The following is a 12,788-nucleotide window of genomic DNA, read 5'->3' on the forward strand; positions in this document are numbered from 1 at the left end:
CCTCAGTGCGAACTGTGAGGAGGCACTATCTAACCTCTGAAGTGGCTGCAAATTTTACCAGGGTTTTAGACGAATGCCCCCCTGTGATTTTACCTGCACCCTGTGATTTTATTTTTAGTCATTTTAACAGCAAACTGAAGAAAAGCCTTGACTCCGTTGCTCCACTCACCACCAAAAAGATTAACGTAAAACATGCATCACCCTGGAGAAACGAAGAAGTCAAAAATTCAAAAGAAATTGCAGGGCAGCAGAAAGGAGATGGAGGAAAAATAAAAATACAATTAACCATCAAATATTTTGCGAGCAACTTAAAATGTACAATAATACATTAAGGAATTCAAGAAATTCATACTTTGCCAAAATAATCAGTAATAACAAAAATAATCCCAAGGTCCTCTTTTCCACCATAGATCATTCATTTAACCCTGATTTTAAGAGCTCCCAAAGAACCCCCACAGACTCACTCTGTGAGCAGTTTGCAGACCACTTCAGGGGAAAAGTCAGCGCCATCAGATCTGATATTTTATCTTCTCGCGATATGATTTTAAACACATCTGAGGACTCGATTGTACCCAAGGAGACACTGGACAGCTTTGTCCTGGTTAATGCTGAGAACCTTAAGAAAGTTTTTTCCACAGTGAGACCCACCACATGTCTTTTAGATCCAATCCCTTCTTCACTCTTTAAAACACTTTATGGATTTTTTGAAGCTGAGCTTTTATACATGATGAATTGCTCTCTTCAGTTGGGTGTCTTCCCTGCTGCCTTTAAAACGGCGGTGGTGAGGCGCCTTCTGAAGAAGAGCAATTTAGATTGTAATGATTTTAATAACTACAGACCTGTATCCAACTTACCATTTTTAAGTAAAATTTTAGAAAAACTTGTTTTTACTCAGATTAATGACTTTTTGAGTGATAGACAGATCCTGGAGATATTCCAGTCTGGATTTAAGGTGAACCACAGCACAGAGACTGCTCTCCTAAAGGTTTTAAATGATCTTAGATGTAACTGGGACTCCCAAAAGCTCTCAGTCCTGGTGCTACTGGATCTAAGCGCAGCCTTTGATACAGTAGACCACGCTATTCTTTTAAACAGACTGAAACACATGGTGGGCCTCTCTGGTGCTGTACACAACTGGTTCACTTCCTATCTCTCAGACAGAACTTTTATGGTGAGTATGGATACATGCTCCTCTAAGATCCATAAAATGACATGTGGTGTGCCTCAAGGGTCAGTTTTAGGCCCTGTACTTTTTAATTTGTATATGCTCCCTCTCGGCGGTGTCATCAGGAGGCATGGAGTGAACTTTCACAGTTACGCTGATGACACTCAGCTGTACATTTCCGTGTCTCCTGATGACACCAGACCAATGGATGCCCTTTTAACTGTATTTTAGATATAAGATCTTGGATGGCAGAAAACTTTTTACAGCTTAACCAGGACAAAACTGAAGTTTTAATCGTCGGTCCTGAGGCTCAGAGAGAGAAACTCTTGTCTAAATTACAGGCATTTTCACTATGCCCTTCACTACAAGGGAAAAACCTGGGTGTTGTTTTTGACTCTGAGCTTGGTTTTATCCCACATATTAAACATGTAACCAAAATTGGATTTTATCATCTAAAAAATATAGCCAGAGTCCGCCCTATTCTCTCTCGGGCCAACACGGAGATGTTGATGCATGCTTTTATTACCAGTCGCATTGATTACTGCCATGCTCTCTGGTCTTCCTAAAAAGAATATTTCACCTTTACAACTTTTACAAAACTCTGCAGCTCGTGTGCTGACAAAGACAAGAGGGCGGGCCCACATTACACCAGTTTTAGAATCGCTGCACTGGCTCCCCGTGTGTTTCAGGATCGATTTTAAACTTCTTTTATTGGTTTTTAAATGTCTTAATGGTCTTGGGCCTTCTTATCTCTCAGATATGCTTTTACCATATGAACCCTCGCGGACCTTGAGGTCCTCTGGTACTGGCCTTTTGATTGTCCCTAAAGTCAGGACACATACTCACGGAGAGGCAGCTTTTCAGTGGTATGGTCCTCGTCTGTGGAACAGCCTGCCGGAGGAGCTCAGGGCCGCAGAGAACGTACATGTTTTTAAGAACAGGCTCAAGACCACCTTTTTAATTTGGCTTTTACTTAACGTTTATTTATTTTACGCTTATTTATTCTATCCTGTTATTCTATTGTTAATTTAGGTTTTACCTAATATTTATTGATTTTATTCTTATTCATTTTTTAATCTTCTTACTCTATTTATATTTATATTTATATTGTATCCCGTTCTTATTTATTTTATCTTTTTACCCAGTATATATCCTATTGTGTCATATCTCCAGTGTTTCCTCGGAGGGCGCTCTCTGCACCGGGGCTGTGATCGACCGTGGCTGCTGGGGCTCTGGGGGTCCTCTCAGTCTGGCTGGGGGGCTTCTTTGCCTCCCTCCTGCTGTGTGCCCAGCCTGGAGGCTGCGGTCTGTGACCGGCTTCCGGTGCAGACGGCTCCCCGTGATAGTGTTTCCTCACTTGGCTCATGCGTACTGTTAGGTTCAATATTGAGGAGAGGTGCAGGAGGTAATCCAGGAATAACAACACTGATCCAGCCAGGTGCAATCAAACGATGATTTTAATGAAGTACACGCGTGGGAAGATCACTACCATACACAGACAGCAACTGATCTTCGACTTACAGAGCATAAGCAGGTGTTTTATATCTTTGAGGGCTTAAATTTAATGACGCCCCAAAAACGTCACAGACATACAGGTGTACATAGATAGAATTCATAATCACAATGACTTTTAACACAATTAAAGATAACACTGTCTCCGTCTCCACGACAGATGTTTCCTGTCAGCGGTCTGACTTTCACTTCTTGTCTGGCAAACTGTTCTTCTATTTGCAGAGACAGCAAGAAACCATTCCTCTTTTACAGAGACAATTCTAGAGTTACAGGCAAACATGATTAACCTCTCACCTATAAATGACTCTATCTACTGTGTGTTCATGTGTGTGTGTGTGTCAGCCTGAGATGCACTCAATTTCACCTTTCACCTCACGCACTAACACTCACAGTCAAACAGAGGCCACTCTCTAATGTGTTAGCAGTTTACTAAAACTATATGTGTACTATGTTGAATAAATGTCTTAATCAAATGATACTACTTAAAACCTCATAAAAGAATATGAACCAATAAAGATAATAAAGAATAGCCAGATATATATGTTTTGTAAGCCTGCGCCCCTTTACGCTCCAAGTCTCCCCCAATATATCAACCAAGACGTCGCGCTCGGTGAAGCTTCTAACCCTCAATAGACTGAGCCACAACTCTTAATAAGCACAAAATGCAATGTGTGAAAATAGTTAGAACTGTACCTGAAATACAAGGTTAGTAGGATAATCATATGCATACACATTTTAAGGCCATCTTAAAGCTATCTGTTACATTGTTAAGGCAATGATTATACTGCAGATTATATTGTGCTGGTAAAATACTTTTGTTCAACCCCACAATTCCCCCTTTTCGACCTCGGGCCTGCCAGAGGTCGACATACACGTGGTTGCTCACACCTCGGCCACCTCAAATACTTCCACATCCCTCACTGGCATCATGGACATTGGGGCCACCGCCCCAGGATCCACTGCCCTCGTAATCACCTTCTCTAACAAACTCCGGACACAAGGGATGAGACAGCAACCACAGGTCACCCCGTCTCTGGTAAGGTTAGAGAGCCTCAGCAAATTATAGTGAACATAATTAATTCTGTCTACATTCTTGTTCGGGGTCACTGGAAAGAGAGCAGAGATTATTGGAAGATTCTCAAAACCGGCTGCTACTTGATCTGCAAGTTTATATTCACTTGGAACTCCCCTGGGGACCCCTATTGAGTCGATCCAGGTCGGAGAGTTCAGCCTAGGGTCATAAGTGTGCATTCGCTCAGTCCCACTTCCGGACAGGATATGCCTCTTTCGTCTAGCTGCCAATATGCGGGTGTTGTGTTGTTGAGTGGTCTTTACTTGATTCCCAATTAGCATTAGAGGTGCTCCTAATCTCACCATTGCGCACATCCCCACGCTTCCCAGAAGAGTCTTATGGCCACAGTAATAATAAAGTCCACCTCTAGCCCAGGTTCCAATTAAGGTGGATGCATCACTTACATTATTTGAGGTTCTCCCTGTCTGGATAACAGAGCACCAACTTGGGTCAATTTCTCCCACGTTATATACTACCTTATCGGTGGAGAATTTGAAACACGTATAATTATCTTTTTTAGGCCAGAATGGTCCTAGCTTTGTCCGCTTATCAATTGGGGGAAATAAGCTGGACAACATAGTACAGTTTCCAGTATTCACTGCTCCTCTAGTTAGTCGCAACATACAATCATAGCCCCACTTGTCCTCAGGATGGAGTGGAGCGGGCTCTGTGAACAAACGTGGCCTAGCTGAGGCACAAGCTACACAATTGGACACCTGCTGTTCCCTAGCATTTTGAGCCATCCAGTCCAGCCAGAGATTACTGTCACTGAACCCGGTGGCACGCTCAATAAATCTTGGGGTTTCAAACTAGTATAGTCCACTATCAGGACTCGTCTACCCTTTGGTTCCTGTTCCTCCGGTACCCCATTTAACGACTCATTTCCCCTATGTCCTGTAAAATCTGCAACAGAATTTATCGGTTTGTCTATCACGTGTGTGGCCTGTTCTTCTCCCACTGGCTTTACGGAGTTGGCCTTTCCGAGAAAATTAATTTTAAATTAACCCCTTTGGATCAGTTCCCACAGTTTCCACACCCAGAACTAAGTATACAGGATTTTTACGACGCCAATTTCCCAGCGACAAAGTCAACGGATTCTTAGATGGGCTGTAGTCTCTTTGGAGTTTTAGCTCGTTCTCTGATCCCTGTTCCAACGGTTCCCAGTTTTCCCCCGTGTAACCCTTTACCTGATCCCAATTCCGACACCAGTTCGCAAAGGGCCGACTTCCTCTTTCACATTGTGTGCTCACTGCATAATCCCAGCAAATCCACACATTGTATCCTCTCCAGCTACTGTCTGCCCCTTCGCACTTGAAAACATCACATAAGTCAAATGTGAATGAAGTTGTAGATTCATTAACGTAATTCAACTCTAGTCCACCATATGTGCTGAGGCACTCATCCCGCCTACCCGAGATTTCGCGCTTCGAGTTCGGCCCTGCTTCAGTAAACGGTTTCTCTTTTGGTACTGGACGGGATGGGCCTCTGTGTTCAGACAGCTGGGGTGGGCTTTTCTGCAAAAGATGGACAAGGAAACATATGGCCATTATTAATATTATTACAAACATCAGACGTACAACCACAAGCGACATTTTAATGGTTCCTCTCTCCTCACTGCTCTCTGATTCACGGCGTGGCATTTTATTATGTGAATTTTGCTTAGGATAAATTTAAAAGCTTAATTTGTTTCTATTTCTCTTATGTCTCTTGTTTTTTGTTTTTAAACCACCCCTTTTCAAACTCTCAGTTTGCTACCACTCCTTTCTGTAGACGCGGCGATTTCCTCCTCGGCGCCTCTTTTTTCTTCGGCCTACCAGGTAGACTACTGGTCGGCCCGTTGCACAGGGGAGAGGGTTTATTCTGCCTCTTTAATTCGTTACCCCCTGTGTTTGGTGTAGCCGGGTCCTCGTCCACTAGACGCTCGTCTGCTGCTGCACACTGCGTCCAATGGAACCAGGTGTCACCTTTCCCTTTGAGCTGGACTGCTGTGGCCGTCCGGGCAGTCACCTCATACGGACCAGTCCAGCGAGGCTCCTTCCACTTTCGCGTAATGACCTTTAGCCACACTGCTTTTGCGTCCGGGACCTCTCCTTTCCCCACGGGCCTCTCACATGTAACCTGTTTTGTGAAACTGGACACAAGAGCTTTCAACTCATTAAAATATTCTGCGTGAGACTTATTACCTGTCCTGGGCTGCTCCACCGGGACCACTGTCCACGGTGCTGGGAACTGTCTCCCAGTCAGCAGCTCATAAGGCGTAAAACCTGTGGATTGGTTAACAGAACATCTTATGGTCATCAAAGCAATCGGCAGGGCTGCGACCCAATTTAGCCCTGTTTGCGCACAAATTTTAGCCAACTTATTTTTCAAATTTAGGTTTATTCTCTCTACTTTCCCTTGAGATTGGGGATGGTAAACTGTCCCAAACCTATGTTGCACCCCCAACATCCTCTCTACTTCTTGCAAATCTTTGTTCTTAAAGTGAGTGCCATTGTCCGACCTAATTCTCTTGGGAAACCCATGCCTTGGAATGTAATGATTGATTAAACACTTAATCACACTTTTCGCGTCCTCGCGTTTGGTTGCCCATGCTTCGGGCCATCCAGTCAGCGCATCCACACATACCAACAAATATCTCACCCCACCAGGGCCTGTGTCAATCATGTCAGTATAATCAATCACAATTTCTTCTCCCGGCCTCTCTGGCATGAGGAAGTTACTGGCTTCAGGTTTCACCGCCGGCTTCGGGTTGTGTGCCCCACAAATCAGGCACGTTCTGGCCTTCTCCAGTATCATCCTTCTCAACTCAGGATGCCACCATCGACACAAGTTTCTCTCCATCTGTTTCACACCCACGTGGCCAAGCCCGTGGGCCTCACTTACCTTCTGTTCCGCCAATTTTGTCGTTAAAGCGGGACGCCCATCCGGCCCCCGCCACAAGTTTCCATCCTGCCAGGCTCCTTTGCTTCGCCACACCCCCTTTTCCTCTGGGGATTTCTCCTCCTGAGCCTGTCTGAGTTCCTCCATCCTGTCAGTGCCCGCTTCCTCTTCTGCGGTTACCTGCACCATTTGTCTCTGTCCTTTATAACCTGCTGCTTCCTTGGCGGCTTCATCAGCTTTCCGGTTTCCTTTTGCCACCATACTGTTTGCTTGTGAATGCCCTTTGCATTTTATGATACTTACCTCGTCTGGATCCTCCAAGGCCTTTTCCAGTTCCTCCATTTCCTTTTTGTGGCAGATTGGTGCATTGTTTGCTGTTCTGAACCCGGCTCTTTTCCACTGAGCCAGTTCCACATTAGCTGCTCCAAACGCATATGCTGAGTCAGTGTAGATGTTCACTCTCATGTTCTTAGCCAACCTCAGAGCTCGAGTTAAGGCTATCACTTCAGCTCTCTGAGCCGACTGCTGTCCCTCAATTCTTCCTGCTTCTTTTACCCGAAACTCAGTTCCTACTCTACAGACTACAGCATAGCCGGCTTTCAATCCTTCTTCATCTCTGTGGCAGCATCCATCTGTGAACCAATCCTCAGCTCCAAGTATAGGCTCTGCCTTCAGATCTTCCCTGATTTTCTCTTCGGCTTGGGCTTTTTTAACGCAGTCATGTGGTTCTCCCGACCCCATTAAATCTGCCATGTTAATTCCTTCGTGTGTGAATGTCAAATTTGGTGCATCTAGGATTTTGCTCAACCTCTGTTGTGTCAATGGGGTCATTGTGAATGCCTGTGAGTTCACATACGCCACTACACTGTGTGTGGTAAGCACTTTCAGTGGGTGTTCCCTCACTATGTGTGCTGTTTTCTGAATGATTTTTGCTACCCCTGCTGCATATTGTGTGCATGTGGGATACCTTGCTTCTGTTGGGTTTAATCTTATGCTAACATACATAAGCACCTCTCTACCTCCCCCTTTTTTCTGAAACAACACACCATTTACAATGGCGTTAGTTTCAGAAACATCCAAGTAGAATGGCTCATCATAATTAGGTGTGGCCAGATCTGCGGCTCTCGACAAATCTTGTTTTAGTGAAATGAATGCTGTCTCTGTGTCCGGCGTCCAAGGCAATTCAGCCTTAAGATTTCGAACACCCGCCTGCTTTATCAGGTCCCTTGAAGGGGCCATTTTGCCGGCATAGTTCGGAATGAACTGCCTACTGTACCCTGTCAAGCCAAGAAAAGAAAGTAACTCCTTTACAGTCCTTGGTTTTGGATGTGTCAAAATTTGGTCTCTGTGTGTGTTCATTAATCCCACTGTTTTGTGTGCGATCACCCGGCCCAGAAATGTTACCTCTGGTCGAACCAACTGCAGTTTCTCTTTACTCACTTTGAAGCCACATTCTGCCAATCTGTTCAACACCACGAGCGATGCTGCCGTACAGGCCACTGCTGACGGGGCTGCAATGAGAAGATCATCAACATATTGTATCAATGTACAACCCTCAGGCAATTGACATGGTGACAGTGCCTCCTTCAGCACCTGATTGAAAATGCCTGGTGAAAGTGCAAAGCCTTGTGACAAGCGTGTGTACCTGAATTTCCGGCCCCTGTATGTGAATGAAAAAATGTCTCTGAGTGACTCGTGCAGTCGTAGACAAAAGAATGCGTTTGCTAGGTCAATACAGGTGAACCACTTCTGATCCCATGTAATAGCTGTCAGGGCTGTGTATGGATTTGGTACGGGCACAGTTTCAGTACGCAGTATGGAATTAATGGCTCTCAAATCATGCGCCATACGTTACTTCCCTGTCCCATGTTTTTCCACTGGCAAAATTGGTGTGTTCCAAAATGAACGTGAGGGCTCAAGCACGCCTACTTTCAACAGCCCTTCAATGGTTTCAGCTATGCCCTGCTCTGCCTCATCTTTGTGCTTGTATTGTGGTCTGTTAATTGGTGCATCAGACTTCAGCTGGAACAAAACAGGTGAACAGGTAGCCAAACCTACATCCGTGGGTCCCATGGACCACAATGTGTCCGGCAGTTGGGAAAGCTCCGCCACTGCATCAGGATGATCCGTTCTTTCCCTACCATGTGTTCTAGAAACTTCTTTGTGTTCCAAGATCACTGCATCATTAGACAAACAAGTTATGCGGTATATTTTACATTTTGGTGTGTACCAGACATTTGGAATTTGGGTGGCTTGCCAGGACGCGTTGTCCAACGCCCGCTTGACCATCGGCCCCAGATCTCTCGCCTCATGCTTTGCGTGGACCGCCAATGTAATGTGAGGAGCTGTATCTTCTCCCACAATGTACCAAGACCGTTGTTCGTCTGTAAATTTCACAGCCACGGCTACACCTTCTGGTCCAACATAAATGTCATGTGTTTGGGCCTTCCAAGTCTGACCTTCGAGATCAGACTGGAAGTGTTCCCGATAGGTGTCATCATCTTCCCTATCATAAAAGAGAGTGACGTGGTATGGATCACGCGGCGGGGAATAGACGGCCAGGCTCATTATCCAGGGTTTCCACCGCTGGTAGTGTTGCAAAATGCCTTCTTCCACTAGCCTTCCCCAATAGATTTCGGCAGTGGCTTGTTCAGAGTTCTGGACTAGATATTGAGTCTTTGAAGGTGATCCCAGGCACGGGAATTCTTTACCTCCAGGCAGAGTAACAGTCAGTCCATCTGCAGAACACAGAATTGTGGCTCCCAACTTCACGAGCAGGTCCCTGCCCATGAGATTTGCAGGCGCCTGTGATGACACCACATATTGGTGTTTCAAAGTCTGTTTTCCCAGCTTTGTCAATGCTGGATCTGTCAATGGCAGAGTCATTGGAACCCCGGAAAAACCCACCACATTAACTGTGTGACAGGAGAGTGCTGTATTATCTGGTGCGGTTTTCAGTGTTGAATATGTTGCTCCAGTGTCCACCAGGAAAGGCAATTCAGTGCCTTCCACAGTCATCGACAGCATGGGTTCTGCCATCCCCACACTGTTCGGTCTCTCCGGGCCCCTTCAGTACTGCTCCCCCTCCCAGCCCCAGTCAGCTACTGGGTACTGGGCGGCTGGTGCTGCATTTGGGTTTGGAGCTTGATGTGCTCCCCTGTAAGCACCTCCTTGTCTCGGGCCTCCTCGTGCCTGGGGTCAGTAGCCTCGCCCTGTATTGTTTTGCGGCCGTTCAGGACAGTCTTGACACCAATGTCCTTCTGCTCCACATATGTAACAGCCAGGGCAACTCACATTGTAACCGATATTCCCTGTTGTCCTCCCCTCGCGGATCGACCACGCCCTCTCTGCGGTCCACCGGTCCCCCAATTCCCTGCGGGTTGACGCTGCCTTGGTGCATTGGCGGGCCAGCGGTCATCAGGGTAGAGATCCGGGTCCAGATCTGGCCACTCAGGCACAGGACCAGGCTGGGGCGTTGCCACCATCATTTTCTTTGCACTCTCCTTCTCTTCTTTTTTTTTCTCGCTAGCCTTACTCTTTGCTTCCGCCAGCTGCAACTTAACCAGCCACGCCTGGGCTTCCTCCAACTCTTTCTTTTGTTTATTTGCGAGATCTTGTTCCTGCTGAAGCCGATGCACCACGTGCCTCTCCCACTGCAGGGAATCCGCAACAGCAAAATCTGGATTCTTTTCTAAATCAATTGTAACTTGGTTAGGCAGCCCTGCCAGCACCGCTGAACGGAACCACGCTCTACTTTCTCCCTCCTTCCCTGGGTGTATTCCTGTTTCTGACAGCCATTGTTCCTTTGCTTTAGCTAAAAACTCCCTGGGTGTGTTCTTAGGATCCCAAATAATTTTTGGAATGGCTCCAGTATTAGGGGTTGGATACTTCTCTCTGACTGCATCTGATAACCTATTTTGCACCTCATGATATGGCAGATCATTTGCGTATCTGGTTGTGTGAGCTATTTCCTCTACATCTGCTAACCCACCACCAAGCATGCAACGTCCGGCTATGGCACAAAAATCGCCAATGGCGAGTTCCTCTCCTTCAGTGAGTGTGCCCAGCCTTCTCAGCCAACTAGCTCCTCCCTCAGTTATTGGTGGAAGTTGTTTAACCAATGCTTCCAAATCTCTTACCTTATAAGCACGATAGACTGGTTCATTTTTTGGACCTGCTATTAAAGGCAGGCTTAAAGCAGGGTCAGCAGCTCTTGGTTTAACCGTCACTTTCTTATTCTTCCTCAACTTTCCCTTTCCCTTCGAACTTTTAAAAATAGGCCGTCTCACTGCCTGATTTTTCTTCACACGTCTTCCCCTCAAATCTATGCTTGTATCTGGTTCACACTCAACTCCTCCTCTATCTCCGTCCTCCTCATCAGCCTCTTCCTCTGATGAAGTCACATCGTCTTGCTCCTCCTCTTTTGACACTTCCTTCATTGCACTCTGCTTTACGAGATCAAATGTCTTCAACACCTCCAATAAGGCACGTGGGGCTTCATGCATAAGTCCATACACTTCCCCTTCCCAGCGTTCCTCCTTGGGTATTATCTCAGGTCTTACTGACCTACTGGTTTGGGCCTGCCCCTCCTTTGGCAATGGTGACAACTCGCGAGACGCTGGCTGTGCCATTGCGTCCTCTGGTGACATCATGTCCTCCATCGCAGGGGTCCTTTCAGCCTCCCTGTCCTGCCTTGGCTGTTCCACCATTGACGCTCCGCCACAAGTTATGTTGCCGTCGTTAAGCGAAGGAGGAGGCGAGGTCGAGCCCTTATCTGCAGCTGAGGCTATCATTCTCCCTCCTCCACTATCAGATTGGCCTTCTTCTGCCGTTGACCCTTCTCTGCGGACACCTAGTGGTGCAATGGTGTACTCCACGTCTGCTATGCCCCCAAGCACCACTCCAGTTTGGCCATCTGGGCCACGAACTTGTCCACCTGCAAGGGTCATCACCGGCATGACATACGGTGGTGGCGGGGCACTAGGCATCAATGTGGCCCAAGGGTATAATTTTGGTGTGTAACTCCTGTCAGCTTCCTCTGTTTTTGTGGTCAGATTCTTCATTTTGTCCTCTAGCTTCTTATTTTCCTCTTTCAGCTGCTTCAATGACTCCATTATACTCACCATGTCTCCCGTTTTTTCTATAACATCCTCCTTCATCCAGGAAGTCGCTGCATTCCACAAAAACAGCCACTTGCAGCACTTTGCCTGAGTTTCTTTTAAATCTTTCATCTCTCCTTTAACCTTTCTGGTCACTGAGCGACCCTCAGACTCCTCTTCTAGTTGTTTCAGTTTCTCTTCACATCTTTCTCCTTCAGTTTTTAACACAAGGCTTAGAGCGATTTTTTCACCCAGCCCTTTCTGTTGGGATGTAATGAGTTTACTTACCTCAATTTCCATAGTTTGGCACTCCTTTTCTGTTGGTTTTAACGCCCCAGGGAAAGCCAGACGAATAGCTTTTTTAAGCTGTTCAATCTGATCCTTCAGAGGTTTGTATCCCCTTTTTCCACTACGCGTCGTACCTAAGCTCTCCGCCATTCTCTGAAACACAGACTTACCTCTTCCAGTGACGTTCCTCGACTCCTCCTTGGGTTACCCTGACACACTTCCCTTTTTCGGTTTCAGAATGCGTCTCACCTCTCTCGCAGTCACTGGCTCCTCTTCCCCTGCTCGGTGACACACAGAGTTTTAACCCAGCACTTCAGACGCTGTCCCATGTTTTTCAGCGTTTACCCTCAGCCAAACTTATTTACGCTCCAAATATAAATATATATAAACCAGTAGCGCTTATGCGTAACACACTGCCTCAAAATACCTACCTCTCCTCGTTCATTCCTCTTGCTTAGTGTTTTTCACTTATTTTAAACCCATTAACGGCACCGTGCGTCTCTTATACACTCTACAGCAATACTCCGCACCTTTTGGGACCGGGAGATAAACACCACCCCCACTCTCCCAGGGCCTCAGATACGCCCTGAAACGGCACTCATCCTAGCCTAAAACTACCACCAAAGATCACCCTACATTAGTTCAAAACTTTCTCCGTTTTCTCGAGCTTCCCACAGGTTTAACAGATAAATTGCCGCCCGCGAAGGCGACCATACCATCCTGTGGCTGTTTTGACTAACTTCAAGCAGGCCTTGAAATAAAAGAAGGCAAC

General features: G+C 46.3%; 1 pseudogene; it reads right to left on the minus strand.

Annotated features, from left to right (window-relative positions):
* Window positions 1-9,698: 9,698 nt before the first annotated feature.
* On the minus strand, window positions 9,699-12,166 carry LOC148097300 (uncharacterized; annotated as a pseudogene).
* Between the last annotated feature and the right edge of the window lie 622 nt (window positions 12,167-12,788).

This window comes from Neolamprologus brichardi, chromosome 18, assembly GCF_056152115.1.
Source record: "Neolamprologus brichardi isolate AB-2024 chromosome 18, ASM5615211v1, whole genome shotgun sequence".
In the NCBI taxonomy this organism is placed as follows: Eukaryota; Metazoa; Chordata; class Actinopteri; order Cichliformes; family Cichlidae; genus Neolamprologus; species Neolamprologus brichardi.